Source organism: Podarcis liolepis (genome assembly GCF_965112155.1).
Source record: "Podarcis liolepis genome assembly, chromosome: 2".
NCBI classification, from domain to species: domain Eukaryota; kingdom Metazoa; phylum Chordata; class Lepidosauria; order Squamata; family Lacertidae; genus Podarcis; species Podarcis liolepis.
In genome coordinates, this window is record NC_139555.1 from 93981580 (window position 1) to 93996521 (window position 14942).

Sequence of the window (14942 nt, forward strand, 5' to 3'; positions counted from 1 at the left end):
AATGTGCAAACTTTCTACCAGTTTACCAAGGGACATGTCCCTTGTACAATGGAACCAGTTTTCAAGGTTATTCCACAAAAAGAGAATCCATAGATTTCTTCAATACAGCACTGCGCGATTCTTTTGATTTCAAACATAATCAGCCAACTACCACCACATGATGTGTGACCTGTGGCTAATTCGTTGTTGAGACAGTGTACACAAGGCCAAAGGCACAAGCTAGCCTAATATTTCTTTCAGGTCATGCTATTAACATTGAATCCTGAGTAATGTTCAGTTCGAGATTTGTGTTGCTAATCCATTCAGCACTCTGGGAGGTGCTTCGTCTCCTGGGGAGCATTGTCCACCAAGATGAATTGTGAGAACCTCTGGAAAGCTATTGAAGCGGGTGGTGGGAGGTCTTGACACCATCTGTTCCCAGTCCCCGAGGAAGACCTGCGACGGAGCTAAGTCTGAACTGACCTTTCCTTCAGGCACATATATGCTACACATTTGACTAGTCCTTGCTAAATGAGAGGAAAGATGGGAAAATAATAGGGGTATTCCCTAGGGTAATTTCAAAGGATCTATTTGCACATAAGAAAGGCTTGAAAACAATGAAATGTATTTCCAAGATGGGGATATATACATATATGGTATATATATAATGTTTTGCATATATTCTCTATATACAACTTTCATACATGCCCTGCCTCTGTCGCCAGTGTCACTTATCATATTTTATCCTTTTCACTTTTAATTCCCACATTGATGCTTTTGGGTTGGGAACATGATGCATTTTGTAGAGAGTCGAAAAGAAGTACTGCGGATTGTGGTGTATATACAAATCTGATTTCTCTGCGAAACAGATTTATGTACTTTTTGGTTTTATATTCTGATTTTATTCCATGAACCGCCCTGAGACCTGTGGGTATAGGGTAGTATATTAATTAATTAATTAATTAATTTTAAAATAAAAGAGAGATGTGCGCGTGTATGAAGCAACTGTATTCAAAGTTATCGTATGCATCTCTCTCTGTGTATCTCTATATGTGTGCCTAGATATCACACACAAACACGGAGCTAAATAATTTTTTGAATGTGGATACTGAAGTAGCCAGCTGATGTACAAACCATGCATAATAGTTTCAGTGGGTTCAAAAAGGGAGGCAAAAAATCTGGAAGGTGGACCCCCAAACAGTCCAGTGCTCAGTGGTCATGGAATTCTGGATAAGGAGTAGAACACTGGGAGTGCAGAAAACCGGATGGAATGGAGTATTCTGGAAGGGAACGTGGCTGGCTGGCTGTGGTTGTGAACAGGAACACTCCACAGCGGATCTAACTTGCTGCAGATCCAACTTGCACACATCAAAAACAGGAATGGTACGCTATCTGAGCAAGCATGGTTGATTTGAACTAACAGTTTGCAATCAGAATGTCAGATGGAACAGGAAACGAGGAGTACTTAAATTTGAAAGTGTCAGAACTCAAGTCTACTTGGAGAAGCCCCTTTCCTTTGCTCTCTTTGGAGCCTTTTCAGTATGCTGGAAGGGCAAGGAAGACACAGTGCATGACTCAACAGTATCCTCCTGTCTAAGCAGTAGACAAAAATAATCCCTTGCTGACACGTGGTTCTGATTTCAGGGCCAAGTGCTGCTTTCTGGAGCTCAGCCCCCTCTGAAATGAGGCCAAAGGGATGGTTCTCACTGTCAAAGCATCCTGACTGCTTGAGTTGCAAATGACAAACATTATTTCTGTCGAGGTACTCCAAGGTACATCGAAAACACGCCAGAATGTAAGAATGCCAAGCTTCAGCCGTCAAGGACACTTGCCCTTGTAAGCCTGCTTTTGTGAAAATCCCATTTCCAGAGATGAGAGGGCCTTTGGATATGTCTAGAGCCCTTCTCCCTTCATGCATTATTAATTAATTTATTATTACAGTTATTATGATCTTTATGAAGTGTACCGAAGCCCTATTTATCCGAGATCAGCTAATTTTTAATGAGCCAATTCTACTGCCAAGGCCACTTCTTTAACCAAACGGCATGGCTTTCCTTAAGGAAGGAGACAAAGGCCGTTTGGACGCCTCACGTCAATGACTACTCCAGCATGAAATATGATCCAAGTTTTAAAGCACAGAATTGGACGCCGCAGCTTAGAAAGCACCAGCTGCAAATATTTACTGAAAGGTACCTTTCAAAAAAAAAGAAAAGAAAACGATCAAGATCTTTTAAGTACAAGGGAAGATTCCTGGAAGCCCCTTTCAGAACAAACAGCAATTTAGATACAATCGCTAAACTAGCCTGAGCAGAAAAAGAAGCTTTACATACAAAAGAGTGTGCATTTAACTATGCGCTCTGTGGTTTTATAGCATGTATTTATATGCATGGAATGGGGAACCTCCCCGCAAATGACTGGAGCAAGGGTTCATGCTCTGGTCAGGCAGAGCACGGGTCATTTGAAAAGGTCTGTGCAATTGGAAACTGTTTAAACACTGCGGGGAATTAGCATGTAAAAGGAAGAGAAAAAGAGAAAGAAAGAAAGCTGAGACAGGATGGGGGAACAAAGTGTTCTCTAAACTTGCCTTTGAGTGACTGAAGAAACTGGGTTGAACAGGACAGTACACACACACACCAAATGTAGGAGTACTCCTTTCTCTCTCTCTCTTTGGTAGTTGAAATTCAGGATCTCTTATTGCTAGTAGTGTTCTGTGACTGCTTTCTCCCACCAAGTGGTGATGGACAAACAGATCTGTTTCAAGTCCATGTCACTTTTGCATATGTTCATCTATAAATCCATTCCATCTCATTTCTGTATTAATTTACATTAGAAAATGAACAAAAAAGTGCTTCCTAGAAAGTATCTAAATGTACTTTCTCTGAAAGTACCGTATGTATTTCTTATATGCATTTTTGCAGATTTATTTGAGCCCAGAACTACATCCCAAACTTTAAAGATGTGCAAAATCTGAAGGACAGCTGCACCCTGTTGCATACGGAAGTGTGAATCAGGTTACTTCATGTTGGCATTCATTGTGTGCTGGATCAGACCAAATGTTCATCTAGTCTAGCATCCTGTTTCCAGTTGTTTCCAGCAAAATAGTCTCTGGGAAGCCTACAAGTCGGGCATGAAAGCAACAGCCACCTCCCATTGTTTGTCCCCCAGCAACCAGGATTCAGAGTCTCTGAACATGGAAATTCCATTGAGCTATCACTGGTAATGGCTGATGATGGATCTATCCTTCATGTGTTTGCCTAATCCTCTTTTAATAGCCATCTTGGACAATGGCTATCACCACATCAAGTTGAAAGATAACTCCACAGGCAAATAAAACAATTTTGTCCGCCAATTGATTCTGAGTGACCCAAAGTTCTGGTATTCTGGAAGACAGATAAACATTTCTGTCTATCCGCTTTCTCTGTTATAACACTTCTGGATTGTCATTAAAGGTTATGAATTTTTCAAACTACAACTACTACTACTAACATTAACATTCTTATCATGCTGTTCTTCACCCAAGGATCACAGAACAGTTTACAATTTAAAAACAACATGGTAATAAACAAAACAATACCCCAATGTTTAGCCCCCAGTTTAAAAGGCCATACATAGATGGTTTAATTAGCCAAAGTAGAAGAAGAATCTCTTTGCCTGGCCCCTAAGGTGCCAGGTAAGCCTTCATAAGGAGATCATTCCACAAACAGTGAGGGCTGTTCTGGACCTTTCTTGGAGGAGGCACATGAAGAAGGGCCTCGGAGGAAGGTCACAGGGTCCATTTCAGTTCTTATGGGGAGAGGTAGTCTATTAAAGGCAACCACATCTACAACACATAGCTACTGTTGAGTCTGGAAATGACTAGAACATTGATAACCGAGGAGAGGTCTGATTTCTCCAGGCAGAGCCACAGTTGGCATAGCAGCTAATAAGAAATTCTCCTGGTCATTGCCACCACCTGGACCTTTCCTGGTTGAGTGCGTGGGAAGTTGTTTGCATTGGCTGTGAAATGGGATTGGGTGGGGGGAACCACCTGATAAATGGCATCTTCAGGTCAAGTTACATCATAAATAATCTGCAAAGATTTAGCAAACTTCATAGTGAGCGGACACTGTGCCATTGACATCTCTTGTTGGAAAGGCAGCTTGGATTTAGCTCCCAACTTCACATAATGTAATTATTACCCTCTGTGTACTTGTGGGGGTGAAAGAAAATTAATAATATACTTCATAATAATGGCAAGTGCCTTTGTAATTTGTGCTGTAAAGCAGCCAGAAAGGCTTAGACACTATTGTGGAAGGCTATGCCGAAAAAAGGCTTAATTTAAGATAAATAATCTGGTAATGTCAGGCCTCTTCTTTCACTAAATAACAGTTTTGGCAATGTCATCACCAAGACAGAGCCTTTGTGTTCAATGGCCTTTTAATGTGAAACTAAGCTTTTTGAAAAATTTGAAATCCACTGCATCCCAGACAAATCTTCTCTAATGTGCAGAATAATACAAATGCCCCTCAAGTTTTAAACATGGCAACCATCACCAGAGGTGTTTTCTTTTTTAAAAAAACAAAAAACTTTCAACTGTCACCATTGTCCCCCTTTGAAGCAAAGGAGAGGTAGCAAAGCAGATTAAAAGCATTATACATCAAACAAACACCACTTGACCAGAACTAAAGTACAGAGCTAACCATTTCACTTTTTTTCATAGTTCCCATGGTCTAAAAGCCATCAGGGCCAATTTCTTGATCCTATTTTTGTATATGTGGAATCATGAGGTACAGAATAGAAATTCATACACAAGAAACCCTGGATAAACCACATATGGTCTGACATTCAACTAACCCAAAGAATAAAGAAGCATCTATTCCAAAGCATCCAATGCCCATAACGTTATTATTGTATTTTCTTTTATTTTGAGACATTTTTACATGCGTTCAGGTAAGATTCCTAAAGAGAGTTTAAAGAGAAAGAAACATTTCCCTAATTTAACACCTCAGTTACGTGCTATCACATCTATACCGGTGTGTATAATAACTGGGTACAGGATTGCAGTCTTAAAACAATTCATTTGCTATGTGTTAACTGAAAACAGCCGTTTCCCATTCCTGACTTCTGAACTTACTGATTTGCAGCTTATCCTCTGCAAGCCTATTCTTGCTTATTCCAGCTGCAATACTACAGCCTAGAAATATTCTGTAGCACTTCTGATTTAACTATCCAGAAAAAGAAGGAATAGGTAGACCGAGATCTTCAACTTTCTCCACACAGAACCTCCCTTCTTGTGTTTAGACCTCCTGGTCCCATGTTGGTTCATCCCTAAAAACAGGATGCCAAGATTTCCAGAGGGCTAGCAATGTTAGTCTGTTGCAGTAAAAAAAACCAAAGATTTCTGTAGTGTGTATATATTTCTTCATGGTGAGAAGAGTTTTCTTAATTTACTTTTGATTGGCCTATAGATTGGTTGATAGGGTTGCCAGATGTTGAAGAGCAAAAAACGAGGACAGCCCGAGCCACTGCCAGCCCGAACTGTGGAAATTGGCATGCAGGGCTGCTGCCATGCCCGAATGCCTCTTTCCCCAGCTTGGACTAGCAGTGGCTGTAGAGTGCAGAGCAGCCCAAACCCAAACCCAAGTCTGATCCGCCCGAGCCCAAATACCCCCCCCCCAAAAAAAAAACCCAACCCTGGACATTTCCTTTACAATCTAAAAATCCACCCAGATGGGCATGTTGCCCACCCCCAATAGAGGACATGTCCTGGTTTTCCCAGATGTATGGCAACCCTATTGGTAGATCAGGCTCCCTACAATATCAGTCCTAAGAGGTAGAGTCTTCTAACATTTAATGAATTGAATTCTGGAGGAAACACTCTCACAGCAGCCCACAAGCAAGCTACCATCTTTCTATGTATAGGGGAAAAATAAAACACAACATAGAAACACAGTGTGATTGTGCCACAATAAGATGAAGTAGACGATTCCTTGTCGCCTTATGCTGACAGAAATAAGCATGCTTGCTTACATATAGCGTACTGTCTGTCTTAATATGGAAGTATTTCATAATTACATGACAGAAACCCTAGAGAAATTTTCTCAATATTTCTATCATCTTTAAATACCAAGCCTGTTAAAAATGAATTCAAATCTGTGCTTGTAATGCACAGTACCCAATAGAGAAAAACTCCTATTTATTACTACTATTACAAAACATAATAATCACAATAAATATAATAATAATAGCATAGTTTGCTTTTTCATTTGTTCAAAAAGAGCAAAGAGGATACAAATATTCTAACCAGTAATGCCAGCTCCTTCTTTTTTCCAGCCTGGGATAAGATGACACATTCAAATCTCTTTCATTCTTCTCATTTCACAGCCCCTTTAGACAAACAAAATACAAGCAATGATGGGACATTAATGTCAGACTTGTCAATATCTCTGACAGACTTTCCAGTTAGTTAGTAATAGCAATAACAAATCCTCTTGTAGGGTTTATTTTTAAATTTCTGTTGTATTTCATTTCTGCAGCTGGGTTTGTCTTTGAACCAGCATGCCCTCTGCCACACTGGCTTCCCATCTGGATAATAGTTATTTATATTTAAATATTTTCAGTATTCTCAGCCTCCCTTCCCCAAGAACTGAGGTGATATGCTTGTGAAGGACCCAGTAGCTCCGAGGGTTAATCCCACATAACTGCTCAATAATCCTGTAGTTTTTAGCAAAATGATTAGACACTTTCATGGATACTTATAAATGCCTATCGGCGATGATAATAAACTTGAATCTCTCCATCCAGATGCAGTATAGCTTGGCATAGCAAATTCTGGTTATCAATACCATGGCCTGGCTGCTTCCCTCATGACCTGCTTGTGAACTTCTAGGGTCAATACATTGGTCACTGGTGAAAATATAATACTGGATTAGATGGCATGAGGAAGCCGCAGTGTAAGACTATTTGTTTGTTTAACCCTATACAGTGGTACCTCAGGTTACATACACTTCAGGTTACATACGCTTCAGGTTAGAGACTCCGCTAACCCAGAAATAGTGCTTCAGGTTAAGAACATTGCTTCAGGATGAGAACAGAAAGCGTGCTCCAGCAGCGCGGCAGCAGCAGGAGGCCCCATTAGCTAAAGTGGTGCTTCAGGTTAAGAACAGTTTCAGGTTAAGTACGGACTTCCGGAACGAATTAAGTACTTAACCTGAGGTACCACTGTAGTGGTGGCATCTCTCTAAGATTGCAGATATCTCTCCAAGATCCTTTGCAACACTTGCTACCTCATCCCTAAACTCAACAATACAGTATTTGTGGTCCTCTGGATATTGTTGGACTCCAACTCCCATCAGCCCCAGCATGACCACAAGTTAAAGGTGATGTGAGTGCCTTTGGGAGCTGTGTGGCTTCTCTGAGACAAAGCAGGATTTCTGCAAGGTTACGTGAGTCAAACCAGGGATCCCTGAAGCACTTTGTAGCAACCCAACAATCCTTTTTTAAAAAAGACAAGTATCTGCTAAAATTGAAAATATGTGACTCAGATTACTGTGTAATGAAAATTTCTGGATCAGAAAGAGAAGGGAAAGTGCCTTCTAGATTGACACAGATCTAGGTTGTAACACGGGGAAATGGTTTTATCCCAGTGCTTTGGAGGAAGAAGCAACTTTGCAGGAAGAGAATTTATGATTCTAGAAGCTAGGAGGGGAAGAGCAGAGGGAAAGCACCTTCATGACTAGTAGCTCAAGTATATAATCACAAGTTAATTACTTCTGTTTTTCCCCACCTCTAAATCAATTTTAAGGGTGCCTAGCTGCAATGTGGCATGGTTGTTGTTGTTGTTGTTGTAAAACTAGTGGCACCTCACTTATGTCTGCAATTTTCAGACTAGTTGCCCTCAAAACACTAGGGAGTATTAAATTGTTCTTTTTCTACACACCATGAAACTAGAATGGCTACCTTTACAGGAAAAAAAAGCACTGGAGTTTTCCTTCTGATACTACTACTACTAATTTATTATTTATACCCTGCCCATCTGGCTGGGTTTCCCCAGCCACTCTGGGCAGCTTCCAACAAAATGTTGTTGCTGCTGCTGTTGTGGTTGTTGTTGTTGTTGTTGTTGTTAATAAAGTGATAAAATATCAAACATTAAAAACTTTCCTAAACAGGGCTGCCTTCAGATGTCTTCTAAAAGTTAGATAGTTGTTTATTTCCTTGACATCTGGTGGGAGGGCGTTCCTTAGGGTGGCCGTCACCACAGAGAAGGCCCTCTGCCTGGTTCTCTGTAACCTCACTTCACTCAGGGAGGGAACCGCCAGAAGGCCCTCGGTGCTGGACCTCAGTGTCCAGGCTGAATGATGGGGGTGGAGATGTTCCTTCAATTATACTGGGTCGAGGCCATTTAGGGCTTTAAAGGTCAACACCAACACTTTGAACTGTCCTTGGAAATGTACTGGGCAAGACACCTTTGCCCAAAGGCATTCAAAAGTGAAGATTTTATAGACGTTTCTTTTTAAAGCAATAAGGTTGCCCACAAATTGTATGAAACTCAGAAAGCTTTGCCCATTCTTGAGTGGCTAGTATGCCTACAAATTTCATCCACTTCCTAGCAGTGAAATTAAAGAGACTTGGACAGAGTTAAATTGGGCAGATTATGAAGTACCTCAGATCAAGGCAGACTGTTTCCTGAAGCACCGAAGTGGTATCCAAACCCATTATTGTGCCTGGTGCATATGCCTAATACACACACAGAGGTATGTTAATACTTGTTCTCAACCTTTCTGGTCGCACTGGGAAATTTTTAGATGCCAGTTCCATGTGCACATAAGAGCAAGCCAATAGTTCTGACTTTATTAGTATTCATTGTTTCTCATCTTTAATAGTGCATTGTTGTTTTAAACCTGGGTCAATCACTACCTGAAAGATAAAGCACATAGCCATTATCAGGGTGGAGACATGATGAATGGAAGATATAGCTAGCTGTTTTTTTTCTCCCAGCTACTCACTAATCTCTTTGTCTTGTCTCAGCCTTGATAAAGTTGCTATTTCCCCGGAGAGAAGCTTCTTCCCTCAGCCTGTTCCTATCTAAAGCACAAACACTGTGACATGTCATACTGAAGTCCTTGGTGTGTGTGTGTGTGTGTGTGTGTGTGTGTGTATTCCAAGGCCTTGTTCATAAATCATAAAACTTCATCCAGGATTATAATTACAGTACTGTGGGTACTCAGCATGTAAGTGGGTACAGAAAAATTAAGTATTTCATTCTAAATTATTATAGGGAACATGTTCTTATTATTTCAATGTATTATTTTGGAGTATCTGAAATCACTTTGGTTAACAATTCCTTATTCATAAAAGAAGTTAATTCACAAAGTAAAATATTTACTGCTTGAGCAATACGTGTATCACCAAAGCCTTTCACATGTCCTACATGACATAAACCTGCCACGACTAACAGAGCAATCCAAACCCTCATTCCTCTCCAGCAGAGCTTTGCAGAGCCACTTTTCCATCCACATCCTGGCTGCTCACAGCAACCATGGTGGATGATGAGGAAGGGAAGATGATTGAGCCAGTTACATCTGCCATTTCCAGGCTGGTGCAGCAACTGGCTTGAGATAGGACCCAATGCTTTATGCTAGCTCCCACTTGATGGGTGGAAGGGGAAAGCTGGTGCTGATGGAGTGACTCTTGTGTCACTTCATTGTTGACAGCTGGCAGGAGACTGGATCAATAAGCCAGCAGAGTTGAGCAAGCAGACATTGCAAAAAACCAACAAACCGCAGCCTACCATGTTGAATTTGGTTTCTTCTTACTTTCCTGGGAGTAAGTCCAACTGAATTCAGGAGGATTTAGTTCTGAGTAGGTATCATTTAGTTAGCACACACTGAGAATCTAGGATTGTGCTATTAGTCACAAAATAATTCCTGGAAAAACCTTACGGAATATGATGAACCAAAGTGACATCACTGGCTGTAGTCTTGAAACAGAGGCAGTCCTTCTGATAAATGTTCTCTTCACCCAGTGTATACCCAGTCCATCACAATATCTGTTAGCTATCCTATTATCCTTTAGCACCAAACAATTACTATGTTTCTCCCAAGCTCAGTAACACTTCAGAGACCAGCTAACTTGCCAGGGATCTGAATAACAAGAGGAGTACTTTAGCCACCCACAAAAAAGCTTTTACACAAATTTAAGCACAATAATTTGAGACAGCATAGCTGACCTTTATGCATACATTTCCCTTCCATATGTCCATAACATGTTTGTGCTCCTAAATTAAGAGTAGAAGACTTAAAAAAACACTTCTCCTTCCCCTTGAAGAAAAATTGTGAAGAAAGAATAAATATAAACCCATCCCCATTCTTAGCCAGCACTTCCCAATGATTATTTGTTTTTATTTATTTATAAAATGATAAAACGATGAAATAATAAAAATGGTAACATTACAATAATGGGTTGTATTCAATGCACCACTAACAAGAACATTCCATTGGCACAAGGATTTCTCCTTGTACACAAAATGTTCTCACCATCTCCTTCCCCTGCACACTCCTAAATCTGTGAAGAGCCTTCATCCAATCTTGCAGGGGTGATTTGGGCCTGGCATGGGGCACACAGAGACGAGAAGGGGGCACAGTCCTCTCACACTAGCACTAATTCTTGCATTAACACATATATTCAGTTGAATACCACCCCATAAATGTAAGCAATAGCCCAAGAGCATCATTAATTCCTGACATTAAACACCAGAAAAGACTTGTGTGCACAGATATGGTTGTTTTTTTTTACAAATAACAACATGTCATCACCACTGTCAGTACTCAGAGGGGAGGTGATTCCATAGAAAAGGGGCCACCACAAAGATCCTCTCCCAGGTTGCTGCTAACTAGAGTTGTCTGGACAGGAAGCAGGGAGAGAGGCACCCCTGCAAGCATCCTGGTCCCAAGTTGTTCAGAGTGTTGTAGATGAAAACAAAACCTTGAACATAGCCCAGTAGCTCATTGGCAGCTAGTACAGCTTATTCAAGAGTAAACTTGCTACACCATTCTCCACCAGCTGCAGCTTCCAGACCAATCTCAACTTTCATCTTCTAGGTACTCCATTTCCATTTAGTGGCCCACATCCAGACCATTACTGGCTTTCATCACTAGCTCTCATTAAGGCAAACCAAGGAGGTATCTGACTGCTACTTAATCCCATCTCTGCTGGCCTGCAATCAATTGGATGAAGCCTCCAGGAACATAGGTCGTTCCCATATACCAAGTCAGATCATTGTGATCTGTCTGGCTCTGCGTTGTCTACACTGACTGGCAGTGTGGCTCCAGGATTTCAGATACATTCCCAGTTCTGTAAATACTGGGTCTTGAACCTGTGACCTTCTGAATGCAAAGCAGATGCTCTACCACTCAGCTACAGCCCTTACAAGTACCACCACCCTTTGAACTGAGTGGCAGTGAGAAGTATGAAAGCACCTTAGGAAGTCTCATCAGGGAAGTCTATCTCAATCTCCCTCAATGCATACATTACCTGCCTCATGAATGAATCAGTTTCTACTTGGCTACTGTCACCCCATCTACCAACCGGTAAGATAAGCAGGCTTCACAGAATAACCTCAAGAGAAAGATTGCATCCCTCTATAGAAAGGCGATAACAGCCTTCCCTATTGGCCAGAGTCACCAGCATACCAACACTGGCTGCCAGGTTCACATTGCTTCCTCTGGGAAGAGAGGTGGGACAAACCTGGCCCCAATGAATGCCACGGGTGTGACATTCATTCAGTTAATACATGCAGTATATGAATGAAAGACGGAAGTCCATAAATACAGACAAATGCACATCAGGAAGTTCTGCTTGAGACGTGGCTTCCTGATGAGTGTCCATAAGTGTGTTAGGATGTGCACCCTTCATTCATTTGTCTTTGGCGTGGAAACAGGAAAGCAACACCGGTGAGCTACAGAAAATACAATTTCTATGTACAATTCTGATGGAGCCACTCCAGAGGGTCTCATAACTTCATTATTGCAAGAGGAGGAGATCCAGTTTTGTGGCAATTCTGCAGGAAATCAGTTTGCTCTTGCTCAGTTCAGACAGAGAAGTGCTTTCCTTTGGCGTTCCCCTGGCTGTCAGACCCAGCTAGCTAGCAAGCACAAAAGATCCATTGTTTTCTCACAACAGGGAGCTGCTGTTCTATGGCAGTGAAGTCTACCTGCTTACTGGAGTCAAGGGCACCCTTTGACTATTTCACAAAGAGCCACAGCAGATGATGCTGAGGGTTCCCTATGATGCGCTGGCAGTTTTCTTGATGTGGGGGCAGAAGAATGTTTTCTCATTACCGCTATAGGCATCAATTGTCTTGCAAAGCATCCACACTGCCAGCTCTGGGATGAAGTGTGTTTGCAGCTGCGAAGAACCATCCCCCCACCACCAACAGCCACATTTAGTAAGTTATTGCAAAGGGCAGCTTCTAGAAACAATGAATTCCTTGATAGAATTCACTGTTTTCAGAACTTGCCTGAAAAATTGCCCTGCTGTTCTGTTGTCTGGAGGAAAATGCTTATACTCTTATTTATATGTGTTGGTTACGAGCCGTAAAGGTAATGCCCTAAAGACTCTGAACGATTAAACAAAGGCAGAAAGTAAATTTGCATTTGTTGCACCATTGAGTCTATGCCATGAATTGGAGTCATGCTGCCTCCTCTTCAGTTCCTTGCTTTGCAATCACACTCATTTTTATTAGAAATTTCTCATTGTGCCTTCAATTTTCTAGAGGGTCAAAGGGTTTGGATCAGTCAGCAGCTGAGGACAGAAAAGTTTTATTAATGTCGACATATTCACTGGGCAGGAGTCTATGTTCTGTCTGACCCAGAGGTTGCCTAGAAAAGAAATATGCGGGAATAGGGTAGTAGCAAAGTTAGCCATGTGAGAAGCTGGACAAATACCCAGTGCGGAAGATGACTGAAAAACACAATGCCTGATACTTATCAGAGTTATGGATGCTCGCAATAGCATATGTGTATACTCAAGTCCAAGCTGATCCCTAGAGAGCCTTTCAGTAATGGCACCCAGTTATTGAGCAGTATTCCTAGAGTAATTCACCTAATGCCATATTAGTGTTTGCCCACACCACCACCAATTAAGCCTTCTGTTCTGGTTCTCTTGTCCATTTTTTAAAAAAGTGTTTTAATTATGTTTAAGTTTTAATAGTTTCATGCTGCATTTCAACTCTTTTATTTGTTTTGTATGCTGCCCAGATTGGGACGTGGGTGGCACTGTGGGTTAAACCACAGAGCCTAGGGCATGCCGATCAGAAGGTCGGCGGTTCGTATCCCCGCGACGGGGTGAGCTCCTGTTGCTCAGTCCCTGCTCCTGCCAACCTAGCAGTTCAAAAGCATGTTAAAAGTGCAAGTAGATAAATAGGTACCACTCTGGCGGGAAGGTAAACAGCGTTTCCGTGCGCTGCTCTGGTTTGCCAGAAGCGGCTTAGTCATGCTGGCCACATGACCTGGAAGCTGTACGCCGGCTCCTTCAGCCAATAAAGCAAGATGAGTGCCGCAACCTCAGAGTCAGTCACGACTGGACCTAATGGTCAAGGGTCCCTTTACCTTTATGTTTATGCTGCCCAGATAACTTGTATTATGGGGCAATTATAAAAATGAAACAAAATTAAGACTTTGCAAACTCAAAACAATTCAAAAGAAGTGTTCCACCGTAGATTTGCCAATGACACCAAGCTGGGATGGGTAGCTAATGCCTCGGAAGACAGAATGGGCCCAAGCTGAATTTTCACGGGGACAAATGTAAGGTTCTGCACTCAGACAAAAAGAACCTGGTGCAAAAATACAAGATCAGGGACACCTGGCTTACATGTGAAAAGGATCTAGGGGTCTTGGTGGACCACAAGCTGAAAATGAGTCAACAGGGGAGCTCCAAGACAGCAGGAGTGGCCTTGCAGGTGTGTTCACACCTGCAGGTACCAATGTTGTCAACCTGAGTTCCCCTGAGAGCACCACCTGCCCCATCCCAGCAAACACAACTCTGTCCCCTTTCATGCATCCCCAATAGTAACACATAAAATTAATCCAGATCCTTCTTCAAAAACTTTGAATGGAACCTGCTATTCAAGTTCTACCTGTCTTTCTTCACTTCCAGCAAAAATGACAGCTCAGATCAGATGCGTGTCAAGGAAAAGGATAGCTGCTCCACTGACTCAACTGAAAAATATGATCACTCTTTTTGGAATGACATAGAAATCTGCATCAACAGAATATCATAGAATGTTAAAATTTCAGCAAATTTATAAATATTGCAAAGGCACATGAATCAGCCAGTGTTATGAATAAAGCTAATGTCCTTGAAACAGAAAACACTTGAGTGAAATATCATTATTATTATTCCAACTAAAGAATGTGAACACAAAGGACAGGATATCATGATTGGGGCCTCCATATTAACAACAACAACAACTACAAAAACAAAAAATCAAGGAATGAATTAGGAGAGGACAAAAGATGAAGACGGCAGTCTGAGGAACTGGCATCACACATTTGTATTATGAATGCAAGCTGTAATTGCAGAGCTGCCACTCAGCTGACAGGATTTTCATATCTTTAAATATTGTGATGATTCAGTCTTTAATAATTACAGCTGAAAGTTCTATTGCTTGAAAAGGGAAACTAAAAATGAACTTATCATTTTTCATTGAAATAGTATGGGAAACTAGAATGCAGTTGGAATCCTAATTACCTGAAACCCCTGCTTATCTTTGAAAATGATTTCCCCCCCTGCTTTTGTCATGTCCTTTTAAAAGACTGGATTATGTGTGAAATACTATTTCACAGGGCGGGGGAATAAAATATCTCTTTTGAAAAACACAATGCCTACATGCAATTATTTATATAAGAAAAGCCCTGTTTTTCTTATATAACATGCGCAGAGGAGGACAATTAAGATGTTCAAGTGTCTAGAAGCCAAGCCTTGTG

At 41.3% G+C, this 14942-nt stretch overlaps 1 protein-coding gene across 8 annotated transcripts in view; it reads right to left on the bottom strand.

Moving 5' to 3' along the window:
- Nucleotides 1-14942, bottom strand: part of CHL1 (cell adhesion molecule L1 like) — a 192980-nt gene that overhangs the window by 138772 nt on the left and 39266 nt on the right. For 3 of the 8 annotated variants that reach the window (XM_083491209.1, XM_083491205.1, XM_083491210.1), the window contains one exon: nt 6263-6345. The exons of the other annotated variants lie outside the window; for them this stretch is intronic. The gene's annotated coding sequence lies outside the window, so the exon portion shown is untranslated. The remainder of the gene's footprint in view (nt 1-6262; nt 6346-14942) is intronic. 8 annotated transcript variants of the gene reach the window in all.